Source organism: Peromyscus californicus, unplaced genomic scaffold, assembly GCF_007827085.1.
Source record: "Peromyscus californicus insignis strain IS unplaced genomic scaffold, ASM782708v3 Scaffold_13__1_contigs__length_99412109, whole genome shotgun sequence".
Lineage (NCBI taxonomy): Eukaryota > Metazoa > Chordata > Mammalia > Rodentia > Cricetidae > Peromyscus > Peromyscus californicus.
Genome location: NW_026294424.1, coordinates 16699865 through 16718560, shown reverse-complemented (window position 1 = coordinate 16718560; position 18696 = coordinate 16699865). Strand labels below are relative to the sequence as shown.

The window sequence follows — 18696 nt, the reverse complement described above, 5'->3', positions numbered from 1 at the left end:
AGGATTTAGTCATCAGCAACAACAGCTTTATAAAAATAGGCTTTTAGAGCCAGGGAGTTTAGCTCAGTCAATAAACCACTTGCTTTGAAAGCTTAGACCTGTTCAATTCCTAGAACGTATGTTAAAAACAACAACAAAGCAAATAAGCAGACAACTCAGGTAGTGTGTGCTTGTGATCCCAGTACTGGGGAGGGTTGAGACAGGTAGATCTTTGGTGGTTGCTGACCCAGCCAACCCAGCCTAATTAATAAGAACCTGGCCCGTGAGACCCTGTCTTAAAAAACAAATTAGGCCCAGCACAGTGGTACATGGCTTTAATCCCAGCACTTGGGAGGCAGAGGCAGGTGGGTCTCTGTGAGCTTGAGGCCAGCCTGGTTTACAGAGTGAGTTTCAGGACAGCCAGGACTACAGAGAGAGAGAGCCTGTCTCAAAGCAAACAACAAAAAATTGAGCAGGTCAGGGTGGCTCGTGCCTGTTACCCTAGCACTTGAGACACTGAGGCAGGAGAATGACAGGGCTATATACCAAAACACCACATGATAGACTCCTGAGGAATGACTTCTGTCCTCTACATGCACACATATGTATACACATGTGTGCCTACATATATTGAACATTTACACATGTACACACACAGAGACACAAAGAAAAAATAGGCTTTTAGTTCAAAGAAATGTTAAAAAACAGCCTTGTCTTGCTACAGTCTCACCTGCTGCCCATCACCTATTTGTTTATTACTTGCCAGGTATTTCTTTTCTCTAGAAACATTTCACCTTACTACAAGTCTCAGGTTTCTCAATCCACAGGACAGATATGATACTACTTACCTCATAGGGTGTCTGAAAGGGTAAATGTGTGTGTGTGCACCTGGCTTATACCCCAGCTCATGTCGGAAAGCACCCCACGCCTTTTTCTTAAAGGCACATTCAATGAAGAAGCAGCAGCTTGTGGTTTAACTTTGATACCACAGATGTAGAATGTGGTGGCAAGGGTGTAGCTTCCAATTCCAAACCGGATGGCACTAGTCATGCTTCTCATAGTATCACTGGTTTACCATGTGCCAGTTTGAGTGAGATCCATCTTAAAGGGTGGGTAATTCAAGCAGCAGCTTGACAGCAGCTGGTGGCTTTCTGATCCTGGGCCAGAAGAGCTGACCTCCAGAGGAAAGGGCAGAAACCATGTCTTATACTACTACTCAATGAGTTCCATAGCCTGGCTGGGGGAATGCGGGGGGGGGGGGGGGGGGGGGGGGGGACGGGGACGGGGGACGGGGGGGGGACGGGGGGACAAGAGACAGACAGAGAAAGACAGAGACTGAGAGACAGAGAGAACTGTAGGAAGTGCTGCTAGACAACTTCCAAATGGTGGTCACACCCAGCCACACCTAGGTCCTCTCAAGAAGATAAGTATCTCAGAAAGGAGTGTGTGGAGTCATGGTTTAAAGCTACTTGGGCTTTGTGAACAGCCAGGTGTGGATGCCAGCACTACCACTAGCAGTCACATGACAGTGGGCAAGTTACTTCATTCCTCCACACTGAGCTTCCTTATATGTAAACAGAGAATTTCTGTTCTTATCTCTAGAATTCTTCAGAGTCAAGGTGAAAGAAGAATGCATACAGCAAATCACAAGAACGCCAGGTGTGATGGCACTGGGAGGCTGAGGCAGGAGGACCATGAGTTCCCAACCACTGCAGGCAACAAAGCAATACCTGTCAACAAACCAACATAAACAAACTGAATGTGTCTGGTGCATAAAGCCCTCAGCCAACGTTAGCTACTGTCAACAGAACACTGCCTTTTCCACCAGCAGGAACTTGAGCAATCGAGTAAACACAGAAACAGACTTGGCATTTGTCTTCCCCACATAAAAATTTCTTGTATTTAATTATGAATGTGTCTTTTTCAGAGGGTCCCCACAAAATGAATGTAGCTGATTCTCACAGCAACCTAGGTGAGATGTCCTCCACTCTGCAAGTGTGTAAAGCCCACCTTCCCTATTGAATGGGTACCTACTCTAAATCTCAACGAAACTCCTATCTTGTTCTTGAAGGTGGAAACTATCCCTGTGAGTCCAGCTGTTTAGTGGAGCTGTAGATAGAAGCCCTTCTATAAGCAGAATATTAAAGAGGTTGAATTATGCAAAAAATCATTATTTTAATAACCAGGGCTCCAAAAGTAGTTTTGTTTTCTTTTTAATGCAAGGAATCTAGACAAGTTACACTGCAAATTCCTACTAGAAGAGAAAAAACATTTGATCACACACCAACTTCTGCATTACCAAGACACCTGTCTCTTACTTCCTCAGACCCTGAAGAGACATCAGGGCTGCTCCTTATCATAAAGAAAGGAGCTGGGTCAATGCCTTAATTTATGAGTTCACAGGAAAACAAGGGAAGAAAGGCCTGTGACAGCAGAAGGTGGGTCCCCATGGGACTGGGGTGTGTATCTGTGTGTGTAAGGGCTAAATGAGGCTTACATTAGCTCCTTCAGCCTCTACTCCACCTGGGACTTAAGCAAAGAAGACCACAACTCTAGACTCCCATCCTCAATTTTACCCTATCTCCCCAAGAAAAGTAGAATGAATTCACCACCTCAATAAAGACTACAGTATTATGCATGGTTCTGTGACCAAGAAGTTCCAGTCAAATAGGCCATACTCTGGTCCACTGATAAATGACTTTTAAAAATGGTTTCCTGTGTTTCAAATGAAAAACAATATACTTTTGAAATCATCCATTTGCAGAGGAAAACATATGACTATTAAAAAAAATAGAGTGAGAACTGGGAAACACCAAGAACTAGAGTATAGTTCAGGACAAAATTCTTTTAATTTTGTGCACAAGGTAAGTGTGCACATTACTGTGTTATTTACATTTCTGAGGCCCTGCCTGTTTGATCAGAGTGAGTCACCTGCCTGGCTTCCACACAAGTATCACTCATGCTGCAGGCCCTGGAGCAAAGGCACATTGTGCAGTGTAAAAAGCTGGGTTTGCTTTACAGTATGTAACACAGATGTGAATGGCTGCCACACCCAGACATGGATCCAGTGTCACAGGATACACTGTTGAACACTTGTTGCCATGAAGCTAGATTATAAACATTTTTATATAACTTTATTTTAGGTGCATTGGTGTGAGGGTGACAGATCCCCAGAAACTGGAGTTACAAACAGTTTGTCAGCTGCCACGTGAGTACATGGAATTGAACCTGGCTGAGTGCTCTTCACTGCTGAGCCATCTCTCCAGCCCCTAGATTATAAATTTTTTAACCATTATACTCAACAAAAGGAAAGAGTCCATGGGAGACACCTAATGCCTAACTCTAGCCAATCATTTCTACCTATCCAAATTTCTGTATTTGTATTTAGGGGCTTTCTACACAGCAACATTAAGAAAATTCCAGAGCATGTTGCAGTTCTGAAGAATACATTTACAGGCAATACCTAAACAGAGCTTTAAGGGCAGAGATTCACTAGGATCATATTAGCTTTTGTTTAATTGAAAAAGCAAATAAGCTTAACCCAGACCTTCCTAAGGTTATAATTTGATTACATCAAAGACAAAATCATTATACTAAATGATTCATTCTTTCATTCAACAATTTTTGAAGTAGCTGTTGGTGGCACATGTCTTCTTAGGGGAGGTGAGGCAACCAGGAGGAAAACCAGATTACTTTAAAAAGAACTTCCTATATATATTACTCCACATCCCATTGTGCTCAACTAGTTTTGTGTTGACTTTACACAAGCTAGAGTAATTTGGGAAGAGAGAACCTCAATTGAGAAAATGTCCCCACCAGACTGGCCTTGTGGGAATTGCCACTCCTGATCTGGTGGCTCTGGGTACTTAAGAAAGCAGAATGAGCGAGCCCCGAGGAGGCAAGCCAGTTAAGCTGTGGCTTCCTTGATGATGCACTGTGATGTGGAACTGGAAGCTGAAATAAACCCTGTCTCTCTACCAAGATGCTTTTGGTCAGGGAGGGTGTTGTATCACAGCAATAGAAACTCTAAGACAGCCCCTTTATTCATAAAACACATGCCAAGGACAAGAAAGGAATATGGAGACGAAATAGCTTTTGAGCGCTCCTTACAGGAGTATAAGAGTGCTCCCCCTACCCCCCACCCCCGCCTCACTTTTCTCCAGGGATTTCACACATCTTTACCTAAACAAAATAACCAATATCCCCAGAACTAAGGGAGAGTCCCTATATGTGGAAGGTTTATGCTCTGGCAGATCAGGGTGAAGTTATAATACATTCAGTTTAATCTCTACAGACATCCCAAGAGCTATTCTTTCAAGATGAGAAAAATGAGGATAAGTGGAGTCACTAATGAAGCAGGGATCGAATGCTGGCTTTAGTGAATCCACAATTTGCTTGTACTTTCTAGCCTCCTCCTGCTTCTGAAGAGATAAAGTCCTGTGAAGTCACCCCCACCACGCCACTAAGACCAGGTTCTGCCCTACACTCCTTCCACGGCTCCCCTGGCTACCAGCACAGAGCGCACAGTGGGAACTCACCTGCACATCCATTCTTTGTAGATAATACAGAACCTCTTCTCTACCATTCAAGACTAAATGTAACTATCAGGATAAGTATCTCCCTCAATACATACCAGAGTACTATGTTCAAACACCAGAAACATATTAAATCCACATGTTAGGTATTACACACAGAAGCTACTGACCTACAGTGACTCCCTGGAACTTACCAATACAATAGACTATGCATTTGAATAGATGCAAATAAAAATAAAGAAACCCCTTAAAGCAACAGTTCTCAACTTGTGGATCGTGACCCCTCTAAGGGGGCTGAACAACTAACTCTTTCACAGGAGTCAAGTATCAGATAGCTTACATATCAGATACTTAGATTATGATTAATAACAGTAGCAACAGCATAGTTATGAAGTAGCAAAAAAAATAATTTTATGGTTGGGGGTCACCACAACATGAGGAACAGTATTAAAGGGTCAATGCGTTAGGAAGGTTGAGAACCACTGCCTTAAAGTTTCTCTTCCTTGAAAAAATAAAACTAATTTTAAGAATGGCAATGCGACATTTCTTCTAGCAGACTGCTTGGTCATCTACCATCTTGGCTGTGACAACAACTGTATGTTGGTGCTTCCGAGATAATGTCCACAGTTTGTACAAGGATTTCAGGTTAAATACACATAACGTTCTCGAAATTGGTTTTTGTTTGAACAGTATCTAGCTACAAAATTCCACTGTAAATGACCTCAAAAAAAGACAATTCTGTGCACTTTCCATCAGAGAAGAACGGAGCCTTTAAACTGTTTATGGCTTCCTCACATACTTCATAAATTGTGTGCCTTAGTGCTCCTCAAGTTCACTTCCCACTTGAATCATTTCATATTAGAAAGGGACAATAAGGCCAGATCTTTCACAAGGCTTTTGCGAAACCAAATATAGACGAGGCTCTGCCTCCATGTTACTGTGACTACTGTAGCAGGCTTAGTGATTCAGTGTCTATGGAGGACCAACAGCATCAGTTTGGACACACAAGTGACCTCTAACAAAGGGGGTTCTGAGAGGTGGGACTGGATGTTCCCTGGCTTTGGCAATAGCTGCTCCAGGTGCTTTTCATGAATTTGGGAGGAGTCACCATGGTGACCTTCAACCTACATCAAAAGTCAGCCGGCCCAAGAGGCTTATTAGCCTCATGTTCATTCTAAATAAAAAAGAGCATGTTTCAGTTGAGTGCATTTCCAGGCAAGCTGAACCAACACTCTTCTAACACACTGAAGGAAACCACACCCAGAAGGGGGTTGCGGGGGTGGGGGTGAGGTGGGGATAGGGCTAGAAGTTGAGGCACTGGTTGCCAGGCTTCCTTGATCATTTAGCTAACACCCGAAATCATCAAGGCTGCTGTGGGTTACTGAGCACTTACATCAAGGGTCATACAACCATCGGTTTCCGCACAGAAGCGCATCTGATTCTTACAGCAATCTCATTAACACAGTATGCATGTTATCCCTATCTTACTTAAGGAAACATTCCGAGACTGGTAAACGCAGTTCTCAGGTTTACAAGGGCAAGCTAAGAATATTTGCCAAGATTCACAGAAATAATCAAGTGAAAAGCTTAATGTGAAATGAAATGTAAAAAAGACACACTGAATTTATTTGATTATAATGTGTATGTGATATGAATACTATGGAAAGTTAAACTTTGCTGCACTGTCGAATTTCATGTAACTATTCTTTCATTTTCATTTATTGAGAACATAGTAATACTGATAAAGTCATATGTTAAACACATTAGGAAAACACAACTGAGCAGCTAGAATTTAACTCTGTCCTTTCATCACCTTCAATCCTGCTTTTGAAAAGCCATCAGCTGGGCTGGTCCGATCACTCAGCACCTGCATAAGCCTAACCACTGTATTTCAATACCTTATACAGTACAAAAGAGTAACACACTCTGCAAGTTGTCCTAGGACCTCCACATGCATAGTATGGTACACGCATATATGTACACGTACACACACACACACACACACACACACACACACACACACACACACACACACACACGGGGAGGGGGGTCACTTAGTCACTTCCTAATGGCTGTTGCTTCTGCCTATGCCCTCCCACTATGGGTAACTTACCTCTTCCAGCCCTTTCTTTCTCCTAAAGGACAAAATCTCTGGTCAAAAAATAGAGGTGCTTTCTCTCCTACCTAAATTACTAGCAGCTGCTTTAGAATTTCATTTGTAGACTCAGAAAAAATAAGCACCTATCAAATAAAATATATATATTTAATATATTTCAAATACACTAACAACAAAACTTGTGAGTACCACCAAGTAAGTTTGGTATGCATGAAAACTGTACACAGTCTAACTAACTGTAATAGCAACACTAAATAAATACAAGATCACTGTACAAGGATAGGGTGTAAACAAGAATCACTGTTCAACACTGGAGTATTTCTTATTAATTAAAAAATTAGTGTAGAGCTGTAGAGACAGTTTAACAGTTAAAAACACTTGTTGGGGGCTGGAGAGATGGCTCACCAGTTAAGAGCACTCACTGACTGCTCTTCCAGAGGACCTGGGTTCACTTCTCAGGAACAATATGGCAGCTCACAACTGTCTTTAACTCCAAGATCTGACACCCTCACACAGACATACATTCAGGCAAAACATCAATGCATATAAAATGAAAATAAATAATTAAAAAAACAAAACAACAACCAAAAAAAAAACCTTGCTGGTCTTGCAGAGGACCCAGGTTCAATCTCTAGCACCCACATGGTGGCTCACAACCACCCGTAACCCCAGTTCTAGGGACTCCAACAGACACACACATGTGGTACACATACATGCATGCAAGCAAAACATTCATACACATATGAGGAATCTTTAAAAGTAGTTTAACAGTATTTAAAAGGCTTAAGTCCATTTCATTAAACATCATATTAAAATTCTGGAAGAATTTAGACAATTCTGGCCCAGAATAATTTTTTATTTATCTTCTACAATATTTGTATAAATGTTTTGCCTACATGTATTTATGTATACCAGATGCATGCCTGGTACCTGAGGAGTTCAGAAGAGGTTATCATATCCCCTGAAAGTGAAGTTAGATGGTTGTGAGCCACCATGTGGGTGCTAGGAACTGAACTCAGGTCCTGTGGAAGAGAAACGAGTACTCTTAACTCCTGAATCACCTCTCCAGCCCCTAGAATAATTCTGTCTTCTTTACTAATACCAAGGGGTGTGAAAAGAAACTTTTTTTAACCTCACCAATTTCTCTAACTTCAAGATTAAAAAGTTTAAAAATCCAGCCAAACTCTGCTAAGACTTACAAAGCTAAGAGCTTTTTTTTTTTATCCTTTAATTTGGCCCGATGTGGTCAAGCATGTCTTTAATCCCAACACTTAGGGGACAGAGGCGAACAGATCTCTATAAGTTCGAGGCCAGCCTGGCCTACAAAGTGAGTTCTGCCAAGGCAGCCACCACTACATAGTTAGGTCCTACCTCAAAATAAATAAATAAAAATAAAGTTTAAAATAAATCTTTTAATGTCCTAGAGAAATATTAAACTTTATTATCATACATTTGGTCAGATCACTTTTATAATTAGTTAAACAATATAGCTAAACAAACAAACAAAACTGTGTATAACATGAACTATATGTAAAAAAAAACCAAACTCAAACCTCAGGGACACGGCCTTCCCAGGACTGCATCACCCTGAGTCCTTGAATGAGTGAGGGGAGGACCATTTCCAAGTAAGTTTGAAACTGCATAAAAACCTCCTGAGGATCTTGTTAAGACAGGGTTCTGAGCCAGAAGGTCTGGGGTGGGCCTGGGCTGCTGCATTTCTAGGAATTTTGTAAATCATCTACAGTGTCCCACAGCAAGGTTCTCCGAGGTTCCAAGTGCCTTGTAGTCCAAACTCCAAAGAAGCTGCATAGTTTGTAGATTTGGCACCCCAACAAATGCCACTGACGACTGGCTGCCTGCCTCCTCTCATGATCAACTTTTCAAACAAGGATTGTGTTCAGGAGTCAATAACTATATTTAAATTTAGGACAAACAAAGACTCCATGGGATGAGGTGGCTCAACACCTCCTCCATCTGTCTCTCTGTCTCTCTCTTCTCTTTCTCACTCTGATTCTAGAGTGTAGATTTGTTGGTCAGCTCAGGCTGTGCCTTCACCCACACATTTTCCAACCAGAAGACCAAAGCTCAGAGAAAAGCAGGTCACCAGTGAATATGTGTTAATAATAAGAAACAAGAAAACAAGAGCTGCGTTTTAAAGTCAGTTTTACCTTTTTTTTTTCCCTAATTAGGATCCTTCTTGCTTTTATCTCAAGTACCCCTTACTGACCTACTATTAAGCTTTCAAGTGGCAAGTTTTGTGCACTCATTAAGTAGTTTAGCACTGTCAATTTTTCAATTAAACTGATCTGGTGAAGATTAGAAAAATGCATCTTTATAATACCCTTATCATTTGTTTTCACAACTTATTTTTATTTTTTCATAGCTGGATCTCAGAGTCGATTATGAAGTTCTCATGGAGAAAGAAAAGTAGCAGAATCTGAGAACTGCTGGCTTTTTAAATCTATCTGGGTTGGCAAAGTATAATTCCAGCATGATAGACTTAAGGCTGCAAAGGTAAAGCTGTCATGATCCATATCATTTTCCAGCACAGAAAGGTAAACAACCCCTGCAGTCAGAACAACACTGGAATTCTTACAGTCCATTTATACATTTAAATTTTCTTTCCTTCTTTCTTTCTTCCTTCCTTCCTTCCTTCCTTCCTTCCTTCCTTCCTTCCTTCCTTCCTTCTTTTTTGGTTTTTCAGGACAGGATTTCTCTGTGTAGTTTCAATTTTCTTTAAAGGGAAGTACAATAATGGAAACAATGGCTAAACTTGGTACTTTTAATAGTACCTGCACATTTTTAGGGAAACCTAAAAGAGCGTGGCACTTGCTGTCCACACCCCCCTGGTCAAGTAAACCCTAGAAGCTACTCTGAGAGGGAGTGAAGCCCAGATCTTCAGACATCAGGGCAGGTTTGTGGCCAGGTTTCACCTACTATCTTTTTAAGTTGTGGGGATTTTTGTTCTTGAGGATAAATCTAATAGGTTATTTATTAGGAACATGGAGTTAGAGCAGCGCCTATCTGAGCCATCCTCAGAGCCTAAACATCTATTATCATGAGCTCACTCAGTGGACGAAATGGGGTAACTGACTCCATATGGCAGAGGGAGTGACGCAAGCTCACAGTTGTCAAGTGGCTTCCTTAAATGCAGCAGCTGGAGCCCACTCCTGGTTAGCTGGCTAAAGGCTTTTTTCCTTATTATACACTTTATTCTAAATACCGGCCCCCCCCCCCCCCCCCCCCCCCCCCCCAGTTTTCATTTCTCAGTAAGAATCAGATTGTTAAGCCTGTCCCTACATGGAAGAGACTCCGGTAATGTGCAGAGAGCACCTGGCAAGCTAGTTAGAAATACTTATTGTTGGGATGCACCTCAGAGTTCCAGATTCACATAGCTTAGGACTTAAGAATTTATATTTCTAGCAAGTTTCCAAGAAATGTTGTTACTGTTGACTTAGGGTCCTCATCTTGAGAGCTTCAATCTGTAAAACTCTTCAAACAAGGTAGTCCACGCCCTTAGCAGATATTCAGTGCTTCTCTGTGTAATGGGCGAGAGCATAACGGGACCCAGCTTGGGTTTGGGCTCCTAGATGTAAGAAACCAAGGAAAAATGTACTAAAGCCGCAACAGCAACGTGTGAAAATCACAGCAGAGTGACCAAGTGCTGAGTTTACATTTTAGGAAGGAAACCAACAGGGGTTTTGACTTTCACTCTCTGGGAAAGCCTGGATTGAGACGTATCTGAATTAAACTTCTAGATAATGACCTGGCTCATGAGATGATCCCCAGTGGAAGAACCAAGCCAAGGCTGAACAGTGAAAAAAGTCAGCAGGGTTACAGAGTTCTGCTGAGTGAAGTATCAGGCACAGGATGGGGAATGATGCTTTGACATACATTCTAATGAAATCAAATCCTACGTTTCTGCAGAGCCAGCTCTAACTTCTTAGGGTGTGCCTTTCAGGAAGGGACAGGACACTTCAGAAAGCCATGAAGAGACAAGAAGCACCTGAACTGAGAGCAGACCTTCCTGGACATGAGATGTGACAAGGGGCAGGCGTGTGAACAGTCTTCAGAATTTGCCTGCTTTCCACAACACAGCAGCACAGAGACACCCTCCACCTTCCCTTTCTACACAGCTGGACTCCAGGAGTCCTGTCAGCAGTCTTCCCAAACTCTGTGTTTAAGGACTGACGCTGTTCGGTGTTCCCTTGGCTACCTCAACTGAAATCTGAGCAGCCTTCTGCACACACTAACTACCCATACTTAGCCTACACATTGGTGGGGACTACAGGAGGACTGTCAAATTTGGGAGTCAGAAAACCTGAATTCTGGAGAGCTAGTCTCATACTGACTGATCTAAAGACAATTACTTGTGTCTTTATAAGAAGCAAGTGACTATCTGCCCCACAGGACCACATGTACTGAGGAAATTTATGTTTATTTGAATTTACTAAGTAGGAGTTCTCATGCTGAGGACTTTAAAAAATCTGTTAAGCATGATGACATATTAAAGTTAAGTGCTATGACAATAATTACAATAAGCACATCACTCAAAAACAGGGTGGAGTCACAAATCTATTAGGATTTAATTCTAAGAAACTGATGAAAGGTTTAATTTGATTTAATGATTTGCCCCACAAAGTTATCTGCCCCACAAAACAACATGTCATGCTTCATAAAATCCCTAAAATGTTCTCATATAACCCTACCCCTAACCCTCCTATAAAAAAAAAAATCATTTGCTGCTGGAGATGGCTTGCTGCTTTGGTAGAGGATAAGGGTTTGGGCTCCAGCACCCACATGGCTCTTAACAACTGTGTAACTCTTGTTCCAGTGATCTAATATCCTCTCTGGCTTCCACAGGCATTCTATGTGCACTTACATACTTACAGGAAAAACACACTCATACACATAAGATAAAAATAAACACTGGGGTCTGAAGAGTTGCCTCAGAGGTCCAGAGCACTTGTTGGTCTGTAGAGGACCAGGTTCAGTCCCTACCCCCCACATGGTGGCTCATAGCCATCTCCAAGTCCAGTTCCAGGGATCCACCCTCTTCTGATGTCTGAGGACCTGAGGCACCATGCTGTGTATACATATATGCAGGGAAAACATTCATACACAAAATAAATCTAAAAAAAAAAAAGTCATCAATTCTGCTCACATTATAATGGGAAAGAAATATTGACCATGTCTCTTGAAAACCTTAGGTGAAGACTATCTTCCCGGCAAGCAGATCTAGACTTAGAAATTTTCTTTCTCTAAGGCTAGTGAAATGTGGTAAAGCAAATATTTTAAGTCACACAACAAATCAAAAGATTTACTAAAAACTCAGGAGTAAGTATTCTTCTCTGCCCTGTGGTGGTGGCACACACCTTTAATCCCACCCAGCACTCAGGAGACAGAGGCAGGTGGGTCTCTGAGTTAGAGGCCAGTAGTCCGGTCTAGACAGAGTTCCAGGATGGCTAGGGCTACACAAAGAAACCTTGTCTTAAAAAATACATACATACATACATGATCTTTATGATTCACAGGTATAAAATCATCACTATTCTTTCTCCAAGAGCTAAGAAATTAAAACAGCCAGGCATGGTGGTGGACACCTGCAATCCTAATTTGAAAAGTCAAAATAGGAGGATGAAAAATTTAAGGCCAGACTCATTTACATACCGAGTTTGAGACCAGCTTGGATTATATAAGTCCCTATCTCAAAAAAACAGTGGTTCAGTAGTAGAAAGGCAGGACAGGGAATGAAGGGTTGGTAAAACGACTCAGTAGGTAAAGGAGCTTGTTGAGGAAGACTGGTGAACCGGGTCAATGCTCAGGATGCACATACAGGTTGAAGGAGGTATCCTGCTCCAAAGAGCTGTCCTCTAACCTTCATACACATGTGCACACACACACCATGCACACACACAATTACTATTTTTTAGATTTAAGAGGCTGGAAAGACAACCCAATGGACTGGAGTTCAGTTCCCAGCTATTACTGGGTGGGTGACAACCATCTGTAATTTAACCTCCAAGAAATCTGATGCTCTCTTCACACACACACACACACACACACACACACACACACACACACACACACACTATTTTTAAAAAGCAACTCTCAGCATGTAATGAACATGGAAATGAACTCCCATGGTCTGAAACTCACTATTCTCCTTCTTCACACTAAGACACCTTCTAGGGAAAAACGTATCAAGCCAGAAGCTGTAGCAAGCGCTTCTCCAGAAAGGCGCTGACTATGGAGTAAGACGCAAAGAAAACAAAGACACTTTCATTTTGATGCTTTTCATCTAGATTCTGCCTTTGCTACAACCTCACTGCCATAGCCAATGGATCAGTGCTCTGGTAAGAAAGGCAAGTAAGCAGGAAGAGACCAGCCTGGCTGAAAACTTTGAAGGAGTTAGAAGAGAAAGGCCACAGGATAAGGCCATTTACAGGAGTCCCTGAATGCCAAGCTTAAGAGTCTGCAATTTTTCTCATACAATAAGCACCAGAAAACACAGTGGGAGAGTTACAAGGAAGAAGCTGGAAGAAGAAGTTTCTCTAGATGAGAAACTAGAGGAAGGTATCATGAACTTCTATTAACTAGTTTTCTAAGCATGAGGCTGATTTCAGTTGTTTCAACTTTCTTCCCTTATCTAGAAAAGAAACAACAACAAAATGAATCCATTGTATAAGACACCAATGGACCTGAAGAAAGTGATAATTTAATTCGGCAGGTGGAAAAATGAAAGGAAACTGTACTGGTGGTTAAGGTTAGAGTTCAGAGGTTCAAGACCCTGACCTCTCTTATGCCATGAACCTAGGTGTCACAAAAAAGCACAACAAAACCAGTATCTCTCAGTCATTCCTTAAACAATTAATGTTTCCCCTTATTCACTGGCCCATAAATCTCTACACACTATGTTATCTAAATAGACCAGATCCCTCTTAATATCAGACTGCTGCTAGCAGAGCTAACCTCAATCAACCACATCCAGTAAAATATATAGTAACATACTTCCACAAAACGAAAGCATTTCCCAGCCACAGATGCTAACTACATAAATTCTATACAGAGCATAAAAAGAAAAAAAATCATACATTGGGTGACAAGAATTAAGAAAGATCATACCCAGGAGTATAAAGGCAGACTCCTCAGCACGCACAAAATTAAGTCAGCACATAGAATCTATGTTATCAAAAATAAACGTCTACAAGAAGTACAAATATTAGAACACCACACTAGGGGCTAATAGATGAGAAAGGTTTAAACCACAACCTGTTTTATTTCCTACTAGGATACTGTTGGAAGTTAGTGATCCTAATGTGACCCACCCTATTTGAAAGTCAATTCACCCTTTCTCAGTTCCTCAACACAGGTGGTTTTCTGTTATAGAAATACCAACACTAAACTTACGAAACTCAAAACCACAGTATTTAAAAATAAAGTTATACGGAGCTAAAGCGGGGGACAAAGGTCATTTCTGAAAAGTCTATGTATTTACCACCCAACTTAATGCCTACCATTTCTTATGAGATTTCCTTGAGGAAAAATAACATGAACTAAAATATCCAGGACGTTTGTGTGATTTTTTTAAATGTTTCCTTGTCCAGAGGACAGTTAAGACATTTCCTGTGTGTAAGCTCCACCCTGCTCAGTGAGCAGTTTACAACCACACTTAACCCTTTTGTTATGGGTGGGTCTGGGAGTGCATTCCACACACGTTATCTTTTTTATATTTTCTACTGATTTTTTTTCCCCCTGAAACTACACAGTATGGACAGGCTAAAGAAAAACGATGAGTTTTCTGATTGAATCCCACAGGTGCTTCTCCTTGGCCCAGGCCAAAGGAAAAGGGAGCATTCTGAGCTCCTCTGATTGTACAGTGGTAGGACTCCTAAAAGACCTACAAAATCAACGTGTTTTCTATTCCACTACTTGCAAGCTCCCTCACCTAAGTTTTCAAAGGAAAAAAAATTCCATCTTCAAAGATTCAAGGAGATGCAACCAAAGACTTAGTTGATTCCCTAGTAATAATGACCTACCTCTTAGCCGCTGAAGGAATGCAGCAGCACCAAGCAAATGTTTAAAATCACATCCTGTTCTGCCTCATTTTAAAAAAAGTCAATGCTGTCAACTACTTCACAAGACAAGCAAACCAATGAATGAAATGCATCATCCCTTCCTAATGAAAACATACTAGGACAAAGCTGTTTCCTTTCTTACGTCCTGGAAGGAACCATTTAGGCCACAGGGTTAAAATAAGAAACATAGTCTTTGAATAGTCTTTATAGTACTAGAGCTATTCCTGTCTATTACCTGACTCTACAGGCTTCCCAGTACAAGCTCTGTTTTCAGCTACGAACCTTTTTTTCTTCCTCACATATAGGCTGAGTCGCTGACCATGGCCTGCTGGCTGGTCAGAGACGGTCCAGGGCTACAGACAGAAACACAGCACACTACTGCATTGCCAGGATCTGGTTCTCCATAAAAACGTGTGCAGTAAAATACTGGATGTATTCAATCTTTTGAGCCTGGCACAGACTCCAGAAAGTGCCTGTAATTGATCCAAGTAATCCAACCCACAGCCCTGGAATGACAATAAGTGGCTTTTATTATAAATTACATAGCCCACCAAACTGATGGGAAAGCTCTCCCCCAACACAATACATCAAAAGTTAAAATTCGGCTTCGGAACTAAAACTGTAATTTACCAAAGACTTATGAACAAAAAGACCACCCCCCCCCCTTTGCTATTGTTCTACTGCACTGGGTCTGGAGCAGTGCACTTTACACCTTCAAGTGTTCCCAGAGGTAAGAGGCTGGGAGTTGGAAGTTAAAGAGGCGGTCTGGAACCAAATACATACTAATGGATCCATTAACACTAATCTCCCAAAATCCGAAGAGTGTGTGTATACAACTGGAAGTGGGATACCTCACAACTAGCGCCTAGAACCAAAAGGTATTGGAGAGGAAAAACTCCAAATGGTGGCTGTGCTGGAGTCTGGAGTAGTGTAAGCAACTGCCTCCTTTAACGCCTCAATGAGGCTCTCACAGCCAACCTGAGGCCGTGTGGCGGCTATCTTCACTGGGGTCCCAACCATATGGCAGAAATAAAGCTTGAGAAAGCACCAGGGCACTTTCGGAACACCCCCAGGCAGGCCTGGCCTTTGGCAGGGGACTTACCTTGGAGCTGTTTGAATCTCCCTTCCAGTTGGTTGTAGTTATAAGGCACCTGCCCGGTGTAGGCCGGCGACAGTGGCCCAGAGATGCTGGACGTCCTCTGCAATTCCATTATGCCAGACCTAACGTCCAGACCGGCTGCACGGTAGGAATCCGCTCCGGCCCCCTCCTACCCCCATCCAACGCCCAGCAGCTTCCGCGGCTCCGCTCCCGCCCAGGAGAAAGGGCTGGACCTCAAGCCAGCCGCATTCCGGTCGGTCGTCGGTCGGAAATGGGTGCAGCGTGATCTGATAGAAAGTTGGCTGCAGAGTCCACCTTAGCCCGGTCGAGTTACCACCCCGGCATCTAATCCCCTGTGGATTTCCTTCCTTGTGTGGCCCTTGCCTGGAAGCTAGAAATAAATTACCCAAGAGGGAGGAGGGAGGAGGAAGAAGAGGAGGAGGGAAAGAAGGAAGGAGGCACGATCCTACTGGAAAATATTTTAAATATGGCCAACCCTAAGCACGCTGCGCTTCTGCTCACACAGCAGCGCACACCTCCCGCCCGCCTGCCCGCCCGCTGCCGGTTTGTAATTTAATCGGGAGCTGCGGTGAGCTGCACGGTGATGTCACCTGATTAGCATAACAGCATTGAGCAGGAAACGCAGGCCGAATCACGCGGAGGGGCGCACGCAGGCCGACCCTGCAGACCCCGACCCGCGCGGCCAGGCCCCACAAAGCTGCTGGAATTACTACGTTTGTTGAGTGGCCCCGCCTAACGGAAAAGTCTCCGATTACTATCACTTGAAAAGGGGTGCAGGGCCCAGAGGCAGGTCAGAGCCCCGCAGCCCCAGCCGCTGTGCACCTGGGCGCAGGCAGCCACCGCGCGGGCGCCAACCGCGAGGGCGGCCCAGTCCGGCGCCACCGTAAGTAAAACAAAGTCAGTCTGGGCACCCTGCAGGGTACAGCCCGCAGAAATGAGAACTAGGCCCGCTGGAGAATCTCGGCAGACTAGCTGCCATTACTGCATTACATTTCTGAGGTGATGAGCCCTGTTAGTAACTTCGTGCAAGGAAGATTTATCCAAGCACCGCGGTGCAAAGCATTGTGGGAGGAAGGTACACAGGTAAACACCACTCGGATCCTGAGAACTTTACATTCCTGGGAAAGAGAACAGCAATCACCTTTAAATCTTACTTTGATTTGTTTACCGACACCTCTAAACTTTTGGTTCTTCCTAGTTGCTTCTCTCGCTCACGTCTACCAAAAAGAAAGCCTATGTAGACAATAACGTGATCAAAATGTATCCATGGTTAATAATTGGCTCTAGTCCTATCCTCTTCCCACTTTCCCCCTCACAATAACTGGCAGATAAATGATAAACTTGTCATTTCCAGCTTGAAACCCTGTAGCAATCACTACACAAGGTAATTTCAGAGCAATTAATGCTTGGGTTTGTGGAAGGTAGATCACAAGTTAAACTAACCTGGTCTGCACATAAATTCCAGACCAGCTAGCACTACACTGCAAGGTCCTAATTCATTTCTTCCTAAAGGACACCAGTGTGTACAGAAGAGGTAGCCTGAGCCTCACTTTAGTTCACAGAATGCTGCATCCTGACCAGGGATAGAGATAATGGCAAAGCCTGCTAACTACCTACTTCTGAACAGTCCCAACTTCTTTCAGCTAAAGAACTGTGTATTTAATATATCTACATTGTCAATTTTTGGCTCCCAAGGCAGGTCTAACCAAAAGACATTTTTACATTCAAGATGTAGAAGATAGTCTAAAGCCCTCCTATTTCTGCTGATGGTAACTGAAGCTAGACAAGACAGCAAAATGCTATGTCTTAGAAGACACTCTTGGTCTAAGATTCTCAAAACTTAACTTTGGAGACAGCCAAGCTTCCTTGTTACTCTATGGTCTTATAAGAAACCCTGAACTCTCAACCTCAGCTGTTAATACTGAGAAATAATACTTATCTCTACAAAGCCACCAAAGCTGGATACTCTTCAAAATATGGCATATTTTTCAAAGCTCACCTCTCCACGCAATCTCACTCCCATCACATCAAGACTACAAAGTATAACGGGATTACTTCAAGGGGGAATCTCTTAACAGACCCCACTTCTCTGTTAAATATACCAACGATATGATGAGTCACTCTGACTGTCTAGCTATAGCACAGAAAACGAGATTACAAAGTGATCTGCCAGCTGATAACATTTTTTTTTTAATTTTAAGCCACTTAATGAAGAACTTGTGAGTCAACACTCAGTTATCATCCTTTCAAGCTCTCTGGTATGGGGAAGTACATTAAATGAACTTTCTAATTAGCCAGGTTACATGCAGTGTAATGGAAAGGCCACACTCAGTCCTAAAGAGCTGAGCTAAACTACACAGAGTGACAGAAAGAAAGGTTTTGAGGCTGAAGAAGGGTTTAGTAACCCCACAGGAACATCCATTTGGTGGGATGGGGCCAAGTGAAAACAGGACACCACTCTACAGGCCCACCTGACTACCTCTAACTCAGTAGCTAAGGGAAAGTAGAGGACAGCCAGAGACATTCATTATTCCTCCACTATCAGGTGAGCTGCATTTATAGCATTCAGTATGTGCTAGGCCCACACTACTTTTTTTTTTTTTTTAAAGGATTCAAAGATAACTGGGAGAGTTGTAGTATGGGACAAATTACTGGCAAATAGTCAAATACTAAAGAGTTCAGAGAAGAAGGAAGCTACACCTAGTTAGGAAGGGTCAGGAAGAACCCCAGGTACACTGGCATCTGGACTTGTCCCTGGAACACAGGTAGATAGCCAGTATCCTGGAGAAAAGATGAAGCATCCTTATGTAACTGCCAGAACAGGCAATGTGACTGGCCAGTTGGAGCACAAAGGAACTTTGGGAGAGA

At 42.7% G+C, this 18696-nt stretch overlaps 1 protein-coding gene across 2 annotated transcripts in view; it reads right to left on the bottom strand.

The window, feature by feature from the left end:
- Sptbn1 (spectrin beta, non-erythrocytic 1) overlaps nt 1–18696 on the bottom strand; it is a 177178-nt gene that overhangs the window by 89633 nt on the left and 68849 nt on the right. The gene's annotated exons all lie outside the window — the stretch shown is intronic.